The sequence below is a fragment of the Monodon monoceros genome, unplaced genomic scaffold (genome assembly GCF_005190385.1).
Source record: "Monodon monoceros isolate NGI ecotype Baffin Bay Population unplaced genomic scaffold, NGI_Narwhal_1 Super_Scaffold_2, whole genome shotgun sequence".
NCBI classification, from domain to species: domain Eukaryota; kingdom Metazoa; phylum Chordata; class Mammalia; order Artiodactyla; family Monodontidae; genus Monodon; species Monodon monoceros.
The window spans coordinates 84908417-84924110 of record NW_021703776.1 but is presented as its reverse complement, the minus strand read 5'-3'; the positions used below and the strand labels follow the sequence as shown (position 1 = coordinate 84924110).

General features: G+C 51.8%; 1 protein-coding gene across 1 annotated transcript in view; it reads left to right on the top strand.

Moving 5' to 3' along the window:
* Window positions 1-322: 322 nt before the first annotated feature.
* The window catches only part of LOC114901599 (plexin-A4-like), a 293914-nt gene continuing 278542 nt past the window's right edge, over window positions 323-15694 (top strand). The window contains exon 1 of the mRNA XM_029233535.1: window positions 323-605. The gene's annotated coding sequence lies outside the window, so the exon portion shown is untranslated. The remainder of the gene's footprint in view (window positions 606-15694) is intronic.

The following is a 15694-nucleotide window of genomic DNA, read 5'->3' as shown; positions in this document are numbered from 1 at the left end:
GCGGGGGCAGCTGCGGCGCGGCCGGCCGCGTGTGGCCGGGGGGGCGGCCGCCGCTACCCAGGGAGGCGCGCCGAGGCGCCAACAGCGCTCCCCGGCGGGTCCCCCGCGCACTCGCCTCGCCCGGGCAGCGGCCCGACCTGGCGAGCATGGGCGGCGCGGAGTGACGCCGCCGTGCCCGCTTGGCATCAAGGACATTCAGCCCGCGGGGGTGGGGACGAAGGGGGCGGCCCCGCGTCGCCACCGCAGCCCCCGAGAGCCGCCGTTACTGCTCGGGCTCCAGGGCTGGGTGGGTGGGGAAAGGGGTGCTTGGAAGCGAGCCGCATTTCCCGACCTTTTTGTTGGACATTCTGCCCACCTTGGACGCCGCCAGAGGAGCTGTCAAGCCCCGTAGGCTCTGATTTCGCCCTTCGTTTCCCTGGCCTCCCCCCGGGTTCCCCGTGCCTCGGTGGAGTATTCGCGTTCGTTGGTTCGGGGCTGGGGCTGGAGGAGGCAGCCACACGCGCGCACACGCACACGTTCAGAGGAGGGCGAGAGGCAGCGGCACCGGCACCATCTGCAGTGTCAATGCGGCGCTCCCGCTGAAGCAGGCAAAGCGGCGCTTGCAGGTAAGGAGCCGGCCGGCCGGGCGGGCGGGCGGGCGAGGGCAGCGCGGGCGGAGATGCCGGCTCGGTCCGGAGTCCTCGAATGCCCCTGAGCCAGCCCCGGGCACGCACGCACACACACACGCGCGCACATACATATACACACGGGCACACGCCATGCACACGCACCTGCCCACGTCCCACCTGGACACCCACGTAGGTGCCGCGCGGCCGGATCAGGTATTTCCCATGTTCTTTCTCCTCTGACGCTCCCGGACTCAGACTTCTCTAACCAGGACTTTCGGGGTGGGATTCTGTGTGTTACTGCCTCTCCCTCCCACCTGACTAGGTTGAGGGAGCGATTTTTTTCAGTTTCCAGCCGCTGGCATCCCTGGCTGGTTTAAAAACCAGGAGAAGTAATGGTCTTGGGAGACCCGCCCAATGTAATCTCTGCTCCGTGGCCTTTGCGCACCGTGGGATTTTAACTCGAGACAGACCGACAGATACTCAGACAGATCTTTGGAGAGCGTGGTGGCCCAGCGCGCGGGGAGGAGGCCACAGAGGCGGATGGGGCTGCAGTTCTGTAGGGCGGTGCATATGGAACAGACACTGCGTTTCCCCAGTAAGAGGCAGCACAAACGCCTTTCTGAAGCGAGGCACTGCTTTCCCGGCAATGCGCCTGGATTTCAGGCAGGAAGGGGCTTAAGCATGGCTTTGGGTGTGTTGCTTGTCTAGGGAGAGTGTGTGGGGTCGGATCCTCCATAAAACGTCTAACCTACTCACATCTCCAGTCTGTGGACAGCAGCAATCTTACACGCACTTGGGTGTCCCTAGCCTCTCTGCACTGTGCAGGGAAGCGTGGGGCTGCTTCCCCTGTGCCCGCGCCTAACACCTGCCACATGCCTTTCCGAGCGGTGTGTCTGAGAAATAGAACTAGAAGGGGGATGGAGGGGGGTGCAGTGCAGGAAGGGAGGAGGGTCCCCCCCTCTCATGACCACCTCAGCAGTGTCCACCCTACAAGAAGGCCAGGCATTCCTGGGTCTGGCAGCATCTCCCAGAGCCAGGCTGCTCCTGACGTGTAGAATCACTCTCCAGAAGCCTGTGGTTCAAAGTTCTATTTCCCTAAAGCTCGTCCTTTCTTTTTCTCCCCGGCTGGAGTTTCACAGGCTGCTCATTTTCAAACTTTTTCTGGAGGAGGTGGGAGGGGGTGGGGTTCCAAAAGGGGTTTTTCATAGTTCCCACTTTGGGGGGGCGGTGGCCAAAGGCCAGTTCATTCAGGGCTCAATTGTAGGGAGAATGTGAGACCCAGTTACAACATTAGTTTGGAGTTGAATATAGATATAGCCAGGTTCTACGTTTCTATAGCTGTCCCTTTTGGCGTAGCTTGTTGGGCAGCTTGGCAAGAAATGGAATCAGCTTGTGCTCTCTATACAAGATCATGTGTTCAGAGTGTCCTACAAACCCACCAGTGGGAAAAATATGTTGGGAGTTTTCCAGAACATGAGGAGAAAGGAGGCAACATTCTTTTGAACAAGTGGGCCTCAGTGCTGGGCACAGGATTTGGTTAATTCTGTAAATCCTGAAGATGGGTGCTGAACTAAAGGGCCCTCTTCGTACCATCTCTGCTATTTCCAAACTTTTTTCAGCTCCTGAAATGGTCTTCGGCTAGGCTGGGGAGGAGAGAACCAGACGTCCCCGGGAGGGAGATTGTGTTCCCCGCTGTGCGCTGTGTGAGCTGCCCTTTGATTGATTGAAAAAGGGTAGATGGAATAAAGCAAAGCTCTCACAATGGGGAGAACCCAGTCAGGGGAACAGACATTATTTTCTTTTTAAGAATGGTGGTTGTGTGTACACATACCCAGATATGCACACGCCTTCTCAAAGAGCCTTGCTGTATGTGGTCAGCTCGTCCATCCACATGTGACAACAGGACCCAGCTCTGTCTTTCGGGCTGTGGAAGAACCGGAACACTTTGCTCGCATGCCCTTTGGGTGAGTGGCCAGGGAGATTCCACATACGCGTGGGGCAGCACACGGTTTTCTACAGAAATAGGGAACTCCAGCGACAGTGGGTGGCTCCCAGGTAAACGTTTCCTCACGGGACCTTGAAGGGGCAAAAAGGTGCGGTCCAGAGCTGCCTGAAATGGCTGTGCGTCTTCCTTGTAGACCTCTGCCCCTTTCTCTGCTTCCTTCCCTACCTTCTTTCCTTTCTCGGGTGTCTGCAGGCTCAGGGTCCGTCACACTCACGCTAAGCCAGCGGTCATGCCGGTGGTAAGCTGAACACTTTTTAGCGTGGGTCAAAAAATCCCCACACTTTCTGAACTTAGTGTTAGGTACCAGTTTGGTTTCTAGGACAAAGCAGGCATTAATTAACATCTATGTAAAGCTGGCTGTACATCTCATTTTTTCCGGGCTCTCTGGCCCAGCCCCGGAGCATGTCACGTTGCCACTCTCCCTCTCCACCACTCCTCTGTGATCTTCCTTTTAAGTTCTCTGGGGTCTTCCTCACTGCTCGGAAGGGAATCAAACTGGAAAAACCCCAACCGCGAAAGCTTCTTTTCAGCAGACCCTCGCTGCTGCCGGGCTGTGCTCCAGGCGCCAGAGCGCGGCCTGGGTTGCCCACGAGCCGTTCTTTTTGCCCTATTTGGTACTCCCGTGCTCTCCTCTGTCCTCCCAGCACTTCATTCTGGATGCCCACCGACGCGCTCTGCAAACGTTTCCGGAGGAATCTGAGGCCACCAACTTGTTTCCTTTTTGTTTCTCTGCACCTCTCCCTCGCCCGCTGCTGCCGCAGCCGCTGCTCCCCGCAGACAGGGAAATCTGCAGGGCAGAGTCTGCCTACACCTGGCCTCGGATCCTTTTAATCACAATGAGGGCTGCTGGGAATTAAGTGGGGGCTTTCTAGGGAGGCAGCAGTCCTGAAGTGGAGAGAGAGCTAAGGGGGTGGGGAAATCACCCCCGCTTAACTCCTAGTTATCACCAAGCTTTGATGCAAAGAAATTGCTGCGGATCTCTCTCCTCCTGGCCAGCTGGGGGGCATTTTTTCAGTCGTTTCTCCCCCCTGCTCACCCGGAGAAACCACTGCACAGACAATGCCACCTCGGAGACCTGTTGCGGTGGCTTCAGCAATGGGCTGTGACAACAGAAAACAGACCCGCGATCTAGGCTGTGATGAGTCTGTGCAACAGATGCGCCAGTCCTTCTGGGCTCTCTTCTCCTCTTCTTATTTGTGTCCAGCGCTGCCCAATGTGAAACTGGCTCAGACCCTCCGGCAGTTGAGCAGGGCTCATTTCTCTCCCTTGACATCCCTTCCTCCTTCCCACCTCCCTTTCCTCCCATCCCTCCCCCACCCCCTTGCTAATCCACCTCGTGGCTTTGTGCATACATCCACCAGCCCATTCGCCCTCAAATTTGTGGCACTACAAGAAATCAATGTAACATGAATTTAACGACAGCTGGATGATTAAGTGTTATTTATATTTAAGAGCGGCATTTTAAAAAGATGGCGCACTAATAAATCAAACGACTGTTGGGGAGATGCACGTGATTAGGGTAATTGCCCGATAGGTTCTGTTGATCAAGGCTGGGTCCACGTGCAGCCCTGCGGACACTAGCTTCCTCTTTAGTAGCTGTGAGTCCCACTGCTCCCTACCGTGCACCGCCACCTGATCCCCTCCCTTGGTCCGGACTTGACCCCCTCTTCCTTCTTCCCTCCTTACTGTCCAGACTGGAGCCTTTTAGTTGTGGCAGGAACATGGAGTCAGCAGGGAGACGGAAGGGGGCTCTGCTGCGAAGTGGTAAGAGATGGATCTTGAAAGCGGAGAAAGGCAGGGGGTCCTAATTCCCAGAACAGAGGCCTTGTTCCAGAAGGAGGAGGCTGCTTCCCTGCTTGGTATGAAGCAGCTTGGAAGAAAAGCTTCCCGAGTCCCAGGGTGGGTCTGCATGAGCCCCAGGATCCCCGTGCTTATGGTCAGGTGGCATCAGCCTCCCCAGGGAAGAGGTGGTGAGGACGTTGGTGTTTGTCCTTGTGGAAAATAATAATAATTAATGATGACGACGCTGGCTAGCATTTATTGAGCACTTACTTGGGGGAGGCATCATTTAAGGGTTTTCACAGGTTGGCCCCACGTCTTCCTTGTAACAGCCCAGAGAGGCACTCACTGTTACTATCCCCATTTCCTGGCGAGGAAACTGAGATGGGGGGAGGTGGGGGGTAGGTGAGGATATTGTCCAAGGTCACACAGCTGGTAGCGGGTGGAGCCAGGTCTCAGCCTAGGCAGACGGACCTCCCTCCTTGTTACTATGCAGTTTGCATCCTTAGCAAACCCTGGGGAGGTTTGTGGGAGAGTGGGCTGGGGTGACGTTTAGAAGATCTGGCTTCTCCCTTGGACCGCCTCTGTGACGCCAGGCAAATCTATTCATGTTTTGAACCTCGACTTCCCCCTTCATCAAATGGGGCCGAGCCTTATCCTTGACTGTCGTTGGTTGTGAAATTGCGAGGATCATTCTGGCAGAGTGCTCAGTTTCTGAGGGTGACTCTTGCCTCATTTGGCAGCTCCTATTTCATCCTGGGAAAAAACGAAGGAGGAGTGAATGAGTGCGGTCCCGCTCTCTGCTTTTCATCCTGTGAGGCTCTGAGTCTTGTGCTGGTAGGAGTCTAGTTCTCCCAGTGGCTACTTCAAATTTGCTGGCGTTGTGGAAACAGCACTCTCTCACTTAATCCTTCAAATCACCCTGTAAGGTGGGGATTGTTTATTCTCATTTTGATGGTCTGGGAACTAAGATGGAATGAATGCCCCAGGCTGCTACGCGGTACATAGTCTCTTCGTTCTTGGGGAAAGATGCTCATAGTAGGTGCTCAATACTTGCTGGCTCATTCATTGATTAGCCCTAGGGTTCCAGATTTTGGAAGACAGAGGCAGGGAAGGAATCTTTGTCTGTGGATGTCATGCTGTGCTGTGTGCCTGGACCACATGGTGTTGGAGCAGAGATTCACTGGAAATCGGTGGAAACGGGCTGTGGGTGAGGAAGGTCTTTGTGCACACTTAGTGTAAGCGTAGCGCTTAGTTAGGAATGACATCCCGATTCTGAGAGGTATGGGCAGTGAGGCCCTGCTGGAGCCCGTGCGCCTGGATGGGTGCTGTCCCACCTGAAAGTCGGGCCTACTGAGCTGCCTGACCTGACCTCTCTGGCCTGAACACGTCAGGGAGCATCCGCAGGTGATTCTGCTGCAGTTAGTTTGGTTTTTCCCTCTGGACCACAAACTTTTATTCTGCACGTTATTTATTTGGCTTCTCCTCTACGCTGAAGTGAATGAAGCTTCTGTCAAACTTGAGGTGGCTGAAAGGGTGCACTCGGATTTCATCACCACCCCTCCGGGCAGCAGCAGGAATGGCTGCCACCGTTGGCCTGCTCAGACTGCCAACAGGTGTGTGCGAGACCTCAGGCATCCTGTCTTTGCCAGCTAAGCTTGGCTACCCCCCGCCCTCTCCACGGCGCCTTCTCCGTGAACCAGGATTCGCAACAGCAAATTGGATTTTGGAATGTTTTGTCAATCCAACACAAAACAGATCACTAGCTAAGAGGATATCGTCTCTGCAGTCGATGTGCTGAACTCAGACTAGCCGAATCAATTCCCAAGGTCTTCCAGGGACAAGGATTTTCATTAGGAACCGTGAGGAGAGGAGCTGTGGAGTAAGAAGTCAGTGGAACCAGAGGAAAGGAAAACCGGAGCTGGTCAAAGGCTTTCCTGGTCTTCACTCAAGATCGGGTTCCCACTTCACATCCTCATTGAACTTGTCTGCTACGAGCCCAACTCATGGATTTCCTTCTGGGTAGAGTGGGGTCGGGAACCAGGGCGTGAGCAAACCGTTCTTTGGCTTTGGCCCAGAGGTCAAGAGGAGGGACAGGAAGCCGAGGAGAGCTGGATGATCGCTTCTCCTCTCGTGGAGGGAATAGACAATGAGAGGAGGGCCTGGCAGGGCGGCAGCCCCTGGGATGTGTGATTGAACCAGCCTGCGTGGAACGTCAGCTAACTTTGCAGAGAATTTTAGCGTGGATTTTCTTCCTCTCCATCTCAGTCCTGCTGCCCGAAGGTGATACCTAAAGTAGAGCAGAATTTCACAGAGCATATTCTGCGAATAGGTGGTACACATACACAGTTTTCAAGGTCAGAGAAGTTTGAGAGGGCTTCCCTGGTGGCGCAGTGGTTGAGAGTCCGCCTGCCGATACGGGGGGCGCGGGTTTGTGCCCCGGTCCGGGAAGATCCCACGTGCCGCGGAGCGGCTGGGCCCGTGAGCCATGGCCGCTGAGCCTGTGCGTCCGGAGCCTGTGCTCCGCAACGGGAGAGGCCACAACAGTGAGAGGCCCTCGTACTGCAAAAAAAAAAAAAAAAAGGAATTTGAGAAATCCTGAGTGTAAACCAGAGAGAAAGAGGTTCTTTGTTGCAGGACTTCTCAGAGCCTTTACGCACTAGAATGTGGATTGGTAAAACTACAAGAAGTGGATATACTGTGCAGTGGCTCTGGGAACCCCCCAAGAAATGCTGGACTAAAACAAGCACTTTCATTTGCCTGCTCCCGACTGTGAGTAAAGGAGTGGAGTCTATAATAAAAGTTTCAGTTGAATTTTCACACTAAGTACTAGGTTCTGGTGATTATATAGATACTAGCGTTCCAAGCAGAATTTTGCCAGGTGGGTAGACAGTTCAACTCCAGATTCAGTGTTTGCCCCTTGTCCTTCCAAGGCAGCCGAGAGGTTCTCAGACAGGAATGAGATCCAGGAGGTGTATATTTTCTCAGGTTCCTACATGATGCTGGTATGTCCCCCTGGTTAAACAGCACTGGTGTTGTGGGAAAAGCTAGCTTTTGGAGACAGATGTAGATGATTCCAGCTCTGTCACTTACCAGCAAAGGGGTCTTGGGAAAAAAATCACCTTATGTTTCAGTATTACCATTTATAAAATGAGGGGATTGGTCAAGATGAGTGATTTAAAAAATATTTATGCAGTGGAATTCTCTATTCAAATTCAATTTTATGTGGAATTCTAATGCACAGAACAGAGGCAAGATGGACTGTTCTGGTGAAAGTGATGGAGGAGCCCAGGGCCTGACACCCTTGCCTGTCCCCTCACCCCCAGTCTTGGCCTGGGTTCCCTAGAAAGCAGAGCCCAAGGCAAAAGCTGTTGTGGTAGCACTTTGTTGAGGGGTGGAATCCCAGGGCAGCAAGACTGAAGGAAGGAGGAAGGAGAGGGAGGGAAGGAATGCACAAAGAATGATGTATTACCAAGCTAGCCACAGCTTCCCGAGGAAACACAGCTGGTGGCTCAGGTGCTCAGGACGTACCGGGAGAAGCCTGATGGGAACACGGTCTCAGAAAAGTCTGGAGGACGGGTACGGCCGGCATCCATCCTCCTGCTGGGTTCTTCCTGCTGCAGCTCCCTGGGCACCTTTTACCCCACGAGGCAGAAACTCTCCCGCCCCTTGGGGTCGTGATGCCAGGTCAAACTAGAGCCTATGGGGTCAGGCCCGGGGGCTGGGGCTTCCGTGGGGCTCCCCCCGAGTGGGCCTGAAGGTGTTGCCCCTGCAGGACCCTGACCTTTGCCCCTGAAGGAAGAAAGGGAGCAGGAGCTTTAGGAGCAGAGGAATGAATGGGGTGCGGTGTCACAGGGGCCGCTCCAGCTGGGAGCAGGGCAGGGGGTTGAAGCCCAGAATTGGGGGTGGGGTGGGTTGTTTGGTGGGGTTGATGATCTGGGCAGGTACGTAAATTGAGGGTCTGTGATAATGGGTTCCATATAAGGAAGATATGGTTCTTCAGAACAGAGTCAGCGAACCACAGCAGGCTGCTCCAGTAAGGCCTCATTCAGCCCCCAGCATTCATGACTCTGGCCAAAGTAGCCAACTACACTATGGCTTGCCCAATTTAAACCCCAGAGGAACCACGTGAAGAATGCGTTCCAGCCAGGTTTCCTATCTCGTAGGGCTCATTGACCAAAGGCATGCCTTCCACGTGGTGGTATGTGAACATCTCAGACACTTCTGTTTGTGATGGCAGAGGGGCACAGCTGCTGGGAAGCTGGGGACAGATGCAAATGACCTTTGCCCCCTTCCAGTTTTAAAAAATATTGTAAGCGTTGAAATACAAGGCAACAGGGGACATTTCTGCATAAAATATTTCCCATAGGTCATCGCCTGGAGTCAGCGCCCCTCCTTTTTTTTTTTTTTTAAACAACTCTTGTACTTTGAAGCTCCTCTAGGGTCAGGTGGGGCAAAGGACCGATGGTCCCACTCTGCTTGTGACCCCTTTCCCTGCTCTCTTTGTCATTAGATACTGACCCCTGTCTTCTTCCCCTAAATGCACTTGCCCTTAACTGGTGATTGTTGCCAGCAACCCGCTGACTTTGAGACGTGTCTGCGTTAGCAGGGCTGCCTAAGGCTCCCTGCTCCCAGAGGGTCAGGGACCAGCCCCTGCTTGAAGCAGTCAGTTGTGTAATCAGGAACTTAATTCATACTTTTAATGGTGCTAAAGAAGCTGCTGCTGGCCATGATGCCAACAGCATTGAAATTACTTATTATTTGTGTCTTTAGACGACAGGGACCGTTTCTCCCTTCTCTTGTATGCTTGGTACCCAGCGTAGGGCCTGTCTTACTGGAAGCACTCAGTAAATATTTGCTGAGTAAAAAGAATGAATGAGTGGAGGAGAAGGAGAGAGGAACAGTCTGTAAAGGATAAAACTAGGAAAGAGTGAACCAGCTCTCTGGCAGGGGCTGGCTTGGAACCACATCAAGGCTGTGGCTGTTGCAGAGGATTAAGAAGAACCAAGACAAGCGCAGGCTGAACCCGTCAATCACCCTAGAGTATCCTGGGTGATGGTGGTTTGGGGGCAGGTAGGGGCCGTGGTCTCTTCACGCTGATGCACGCGGAAATGAATTCTTGCTCTTCATGTTAAACTCCCTATGGGTTTAGATGCAGATAGATTGGGAGGGATGACCAAACTGCATTTCCCAGAGCATCCCAAAGACGAGCCCCCCCACCCCCCACAGAAAAGGCATTTGTGGCTAAGTAAGTCTTGCAAACACTTTATGCTGTGTCCTCCTTTGGAGACGCAAGATGCACATTAAAGGCAAAGATGTTTGGCTACAGAGAATCCTGGTTAATTATTTTTAGCAAACCATTTTTTTCAGTGGAGGGATCCCTTTGCGTGGGTGTATTTAAACCTGTTGACATTTCTTGGAACAAGTGTTCCCCAGAAAGCATTTTAGGAGATGCTGGCCTTCATCTGGAAGCTTTCAGGTTTGAATGTAGTTTGGAGGAGAAAAAAACAGGAGAACAAATGTACTGTGCTCTTAAAATAGGGACTGGTGAGGTGCAGCTTCCAGAGGAGCTCAGCTTCCTCTTGTCCTTGTCATTTGCTTTTGGGAATCTCAGAAATGGCTGTGAATTGCTATGGGATGTTGGCGACCCTGGTGCCTTCAGATGTGTATTTTCTAAAGGGACCATTTTAAGGCGTGTGATTGCAGTTCTGACAGGTTTGTGGAAACGTTTCCAACAAGTATAGCACTTTTCGGTTGCACGTAATAGATCAAGATGGATGTTTGCAAGATACGTGAGTAATGACATTCACCTTCTCAATATATTTTTTTCAGCTACACTTATTGAATAAGAGACTTCAGTGTAACTGGCAAAGATAAATGTTCTGAATTAACAAAAAAGGCGTGAGTTATTAAGATACAGCTCCCCAAATTTTGGATGGTTTAAACAAATTTTCTCGCAGGGAAGAAACTTTGCTACCCTAGAGAGGTCAAACGTTTCTAATTAGACTGTAAATTCATGGTTTCTACCATTGGGTAGTGATCCAGAGAGCAAAGCTAGGCATTTCCCATGGGAAGCTTTTCACTGCCGGGTGTTCCTCTTACCTAGGTAATGATGTGTGTGGGCATGCATGTGTGTGTGTGTGTGTGTGTGTGTGTGTGTGTGTGTTGTGTGTGTGTGAGCTGGGGTGGGGTATCACCCCCATAGTACTTGGATTTGGATCACCTGGGGACCCACGTGCCCAATTATAGAGCCTCACCATGCTTTGCCCAAGCCCTGTGTTCCTTTTCCAAAGTGAATAACAGTTGCTAACACACACTCACTAACAAAATTCCCCTGACGCCCATTCATAAAGCATAGCACTGGTGATTCTAGCAGCATTAAACTGTTTGGCGACTGAGTTTAGAATTATAGGAATCGGAGACATGAATTAGCAGTAAATCAAGTCCCAGCTGAGTTTGAACCCAACTGCAGTGAGTTTTAAATTTAAAATATCTTGCTGTGATGAAGCAGTTGTAAGTCAAGCACTGGAGCTCTGTCACTCTTGACTCTGGAGGAGTGTAGCAGTCACCCTTTGAAAGGAAGACCCTGACAACAGCTTGTATTGGTTCCCAGGCATGCTGGGAAATTGCCACTTCATTTCTTCTTCATAAACTGTTGGCTTTCATTAAAAAAAGAAAAAGAATCCTATTTGCGGGGACACAGGAGAACTCTGGGAACAGGGCAGGTGGGAGAGGGCTCAGGCCCAGGGGGGATCATTGACAGCCTTCTCTTTGGTCCTTCTCAGGAGGAGTCATACAGAAGGGGAATCTGGGTCTGCAGGTGCCGTGTGGTTTGTTTTCCTTATCGTACCATATTTGATTCTTCTTTCCGGGGGATCTGTACAGAAAAACAACAAAGAGAACACTTCAAGAAGGCTGCAGCACTGTCATGTTGCAGTGACAATTGCGGTGTAATAGGGAATCATTTATGTAAGTTATGGTGCCCTCTGAGTGGAGCTTGTCAGAAATGTGGCAACAGTTTCTTGAGGCTTATTTTTTTCTCTCCTGCAAAATAATCCTGAGGTTTTCATTTTCGGAGCAATTGAAGAAGTATTATGTGCTGGCCAGGGAATCGGGAGACCCAGCTTCTAATCCTAGGTTTGCTGAATCTCTTTCAGCCAAGTTCCTTCTCTGGGCTAGGCCTCAATTTCTCTTTCTTTCAAGTCAGAATAAGCCCTTGCTGTTCCTGACCTGAAGCTCAGGAGGTGAGGATGAACGTAGCTATGCATGTTAAAGGACCAGGTGAGCGTCAGAAGGAAGGTTCTATTTACACGCAAGGTTAGAGAAAATCAAGTAAGAGAGAATAATGTTTCAGCTTAGGCCTCTCACCATTGCACCTTTACCAGCTCCTGTGTTTGCTGATCTGGTGAAGAGCTGTAAGTGATAAAAGCAGCTTGCGGAGGGTCAGAAGGGAGAATGCACATGGGATAGCAGGAAACCGTTGGAGGAAATGGTGAGTGCAGGAGTCCAGAGGCCGGGGCAGGAGGGGGAGTCCCGATCCTGGCAGTAGTAGGTTAATGGGGGCCTGCGGGGAAAGGAAAAAGGTCTTGATTTCCTTCCGTATCTACCATTCACTTTGCTCCATACATATATATTTACATATTTTAGTTAGGTAGATGTGAGCTAAGGAATATTTAACCAATGAATTGATCGATCCATCAATTAGTCAATAGTTATTGAGGGCCTACTATGTGCTAGGCACGATGCAAGAGTTTGGCTGTACAGGGATGAAAGCCCCAGTTCCTGCCATGGGAGAGCCCACAGCTTGGTGTGGCCACAGCGCACATGTTTATAGATAATTAAACACGGGGTGGTAAGACGTGGGCTCTGTGCAGGCAGAGGGCCTCCTGAGAAGGTGTAAGAAGGGGCGCCTGTCCAGATACGAAAGGCAGGATGTGGCGAAGGTCTTCTGGAGGAGGAGGGGCCATCACTCGGAGGTTTGAAGGGTGTTTTGAAGGGTGAGTGGGACTGGCCTTGTGAACACATAGGGAAGAGGTGCCTGGGGGAGGAAGCGGCATAGGCAAGGCATGGAGAGGTGAGCGCCCACAGCAGAGGTGGGAAGTGGGACCAGACGCAAACACCCCTGGAGGCTGGGCCAGGACCAGGACCAGGAGAAGCGTCCAGATAAGGGTTTCATTCGGCAGGCAGTGGCGAGGCCTGGGGATCTCCAAATGAGGAATCAGTGAGACCAGCTTTGCATTGTGGAGGAAGAATCAGAAGTGAGGCTATTATGGTAATCCAGAAGACGTGGACGAGGGCTGCCCAAAGTGGTAGCAAAGGAGAGAAAGGGACAGATTTGACAGGTCCCTGGGAGTTAGAGCTGACAGATGGTGGATATGGTGGGGAAGGTGGTAGGAGGGAGGGGCGGGGGACTTGGGGATGTCTTGCAGGTGTCCAGCTTGGGCAGCTGGTGGAAGGCGACACCCTTCACTGAGCTATAGATTTCTAGACTGAGACTGGGTTGAGGGGCGGGGGATGTGGTCTTTCTGGACGTGGTGAATTGAGGTGCACGTGGGATGATTTGTGGGTAGAGGTGAGGCCAACGCATGTGGGGCGCTTGTGTTGTTGGCAGCAGCATCTCTGTGCTTTTACTCTGCTGTTTACTTCTGGTCCCATTGGTAGACAGAGGAGCTCCTTTTGGGATCTGGCAGAAGCTTGGTAAAGAAGCAAGAAAACCCACATATAGATTTTACATTTTTCAAGTGCTTCATGTTTTGAATTAAACATACTATCTTGAACATTTTGCTTGAGATTATTCTGAAAACATCCAGACATTCACCTTGCCTTAGGAGATCTCTGTTATTTTCCAATGGAAAAAGCATGGTTCCGGAAGGTTGAGTCATTCACAGACGATGACAGAGTAAGATCGGAATAAAGGCAGAATTAGAATTCAGCAAAGGAGAATGACCAGGTCTTTGTTCTGGGCATTAGCTTGTTCCCTTTCTTGGTGTGTTCACCCCATTTTCATTGTGGACACACTCAAAACAGTGTGGTTTGGTGAAACGAGCTCCACCCTGAGCTGAGAGATGGGGATTAAAATTTTGATGTCGCCCTTTAGAAATATAACATCTCGTTTGTCTAATTTTGTGTCCTGGAGTAGGGGCCAGTCTGTGCAATCCAGGCCTGCAGGTAGGATCTGGCCACTTGTGAGGTTTTGCTTCGTCCAGAGAGCCTTCAAGAAAAATCTGTATGATTCCCACGATGGGACATGGTGGGACGGTCCGTCTCCAGGGGGCCGCAGGTTCCATTCACTGTAGTCACACTTTGCTTCACACATTTATGGTGAAAGTATTTGAATTAAAATAAGAGCAGCCTAGTACCTAGTAGCTACTCAAGCAGGGTTCCTTCCCCCCGTCTTTGCAATATGTGGGGACAAAATGATTTAGCATCTCAGTGTCCAGTGCTTTGCATTCTGCAGGGACGCTTTGTCATGTGGTGGTCCCCGTTAAGCCCAGGAGATGTAGAAGTGGCTGGTGGCAAAACTTTTAGCCTCTTGCGCTTATACTGTGGGAACTTTAGAAAATAGGCCATTTGTCTTGAGCAGAGTTTGGAGAGAAAAATATCTAACTCCTTCAAGTCCACCCCCAGCCCCGCTGTGCTGCTGTGGAAGGTCACCAGGCTCACGTGGGGCTGGGGGTCTGCCGACGGGTCGAGGTATCCAGCTGGCATGGACGCAGGTCACACCGGCCCTCTCGAATGAGGGATTCTGGTAGTTCAGCCCCAAAGGGTCTCTTCAGCTGCAAAATTGCAATTCAATTTCAAGGGAAACAATGGGGCTACTCTCTTCTCTGGGTTGCTCCTGGGTGTCTCAGAGCAGCTAATCAAAATGGCTTGTACTGTGGTCTCTCTTGTGGAGGGGGAACAGTGGGCAGGGTAGGTATTCTTTCTTTCTTTCTTTATTTTGCGCGGGCCTCTCACTGTCGTGGCCTCTCCCGTTGCGGAGCACAGGCTCCGGACACGCAGGCTCAGCAGTTGTGGCTCACGGGCCCAGCTGCTCCGCGGCATGTGGGATCCTCCCAGACCAGGGCACGAACCCGTGTCCCCCGCATTGGCAGGCAGATTCTCAACCACTGCGCCACCAGGGAAAGCCCCAGCGTAGGTATTTTTGAGCTCTAACCTTCTCAGAGCCGTACGGAGACGACAGGGTCTCTGTTCTTCCCGCGCCACGCCTCTGTGCCCAGCGCTTGTACGTGTTATCAGCTGTGCTCAGTACAGAATGTATTTATGTAGCTGTGCTGCTGGTCTCAGGGAGCTCAGCAGTTCTCCCAGTTTATCTGGTGGCAACTTGTTTCCCTAGTAGGGGGTAGCGGGCAGGGCCCGGGGTCCTAAGAAGGGAAGTAATCTAACCACAGTGATGTGTGGTTAGGACCAAAACAGACCAGTTGACGTCGCCCGGGGCTGTGCTGGTGGCACCCTCTACGCCTGACTCTGCATGCTGGGAGATGGGGTGGGGGGGCGGATTGCTGAGCCCATTCCTCTCCAAGGCTGCCTCTGAGTCTGGGATAGAGGCAGGGAATCCCCACTGCTCCTGCCTTTCTACCTCGCTGCCCCCTAAGTGTCACTGTAGAGACTTCCCACTGACCTGTGCTTATCAGATGTCAAAGTGGCTTCTGGTTCTGTGGTCAGATGAGAAGATCCAAGAAAGGTGCACATACTCGAGCTGCCGACTGTGTGTGCAGTGTCGAATTGGACAGTGGGTCTGGGCTGTGGCTGGGCCCTGGGCTGGGTGCCGGCGGCAGTGGGGGAGGGCAAGCTTTGCTAAACCCAGGCCCGATTTCACGAGGAGGTCGCTGCTGTTCATTCTAACCTCCTCATTCCTTCTTTTAGGACTCGATACTAGCAAGACCCAATGCTTCGCGGCAAATACTTCAAAACAAATGAATTAAGTATTTTTTAAAACCTGTAATTATACGTGTGGCTGCCCTTATTAGGCGAAATGGTATATTCTTGGCATCTAGGATTGGGGATGCAATAGAAGTTCTCTTACTTTAATTTGAAGATGCCCATGTTCGGAGTGTTCCAGAGAGCTCGAGTGTAAAGCTTGAGGAATATCATGTGGCCAGAGAGAGAAAAGTAACTCCTAAAAATATCAAGCAACATTTCCCCAGCACATATTGTTTTGAAAGAATGGCATTTATATTTGCAAATTTTAAAAAATCTTTAGGCCTGGAAGAGTTTTTCCCAGCTAACAAATTTTGCACGTAGCCTTGTCCGCGTTCCAGACGTGAGCCAGCCCCAGGAACTTTTGTGTCAAGATAGCAGC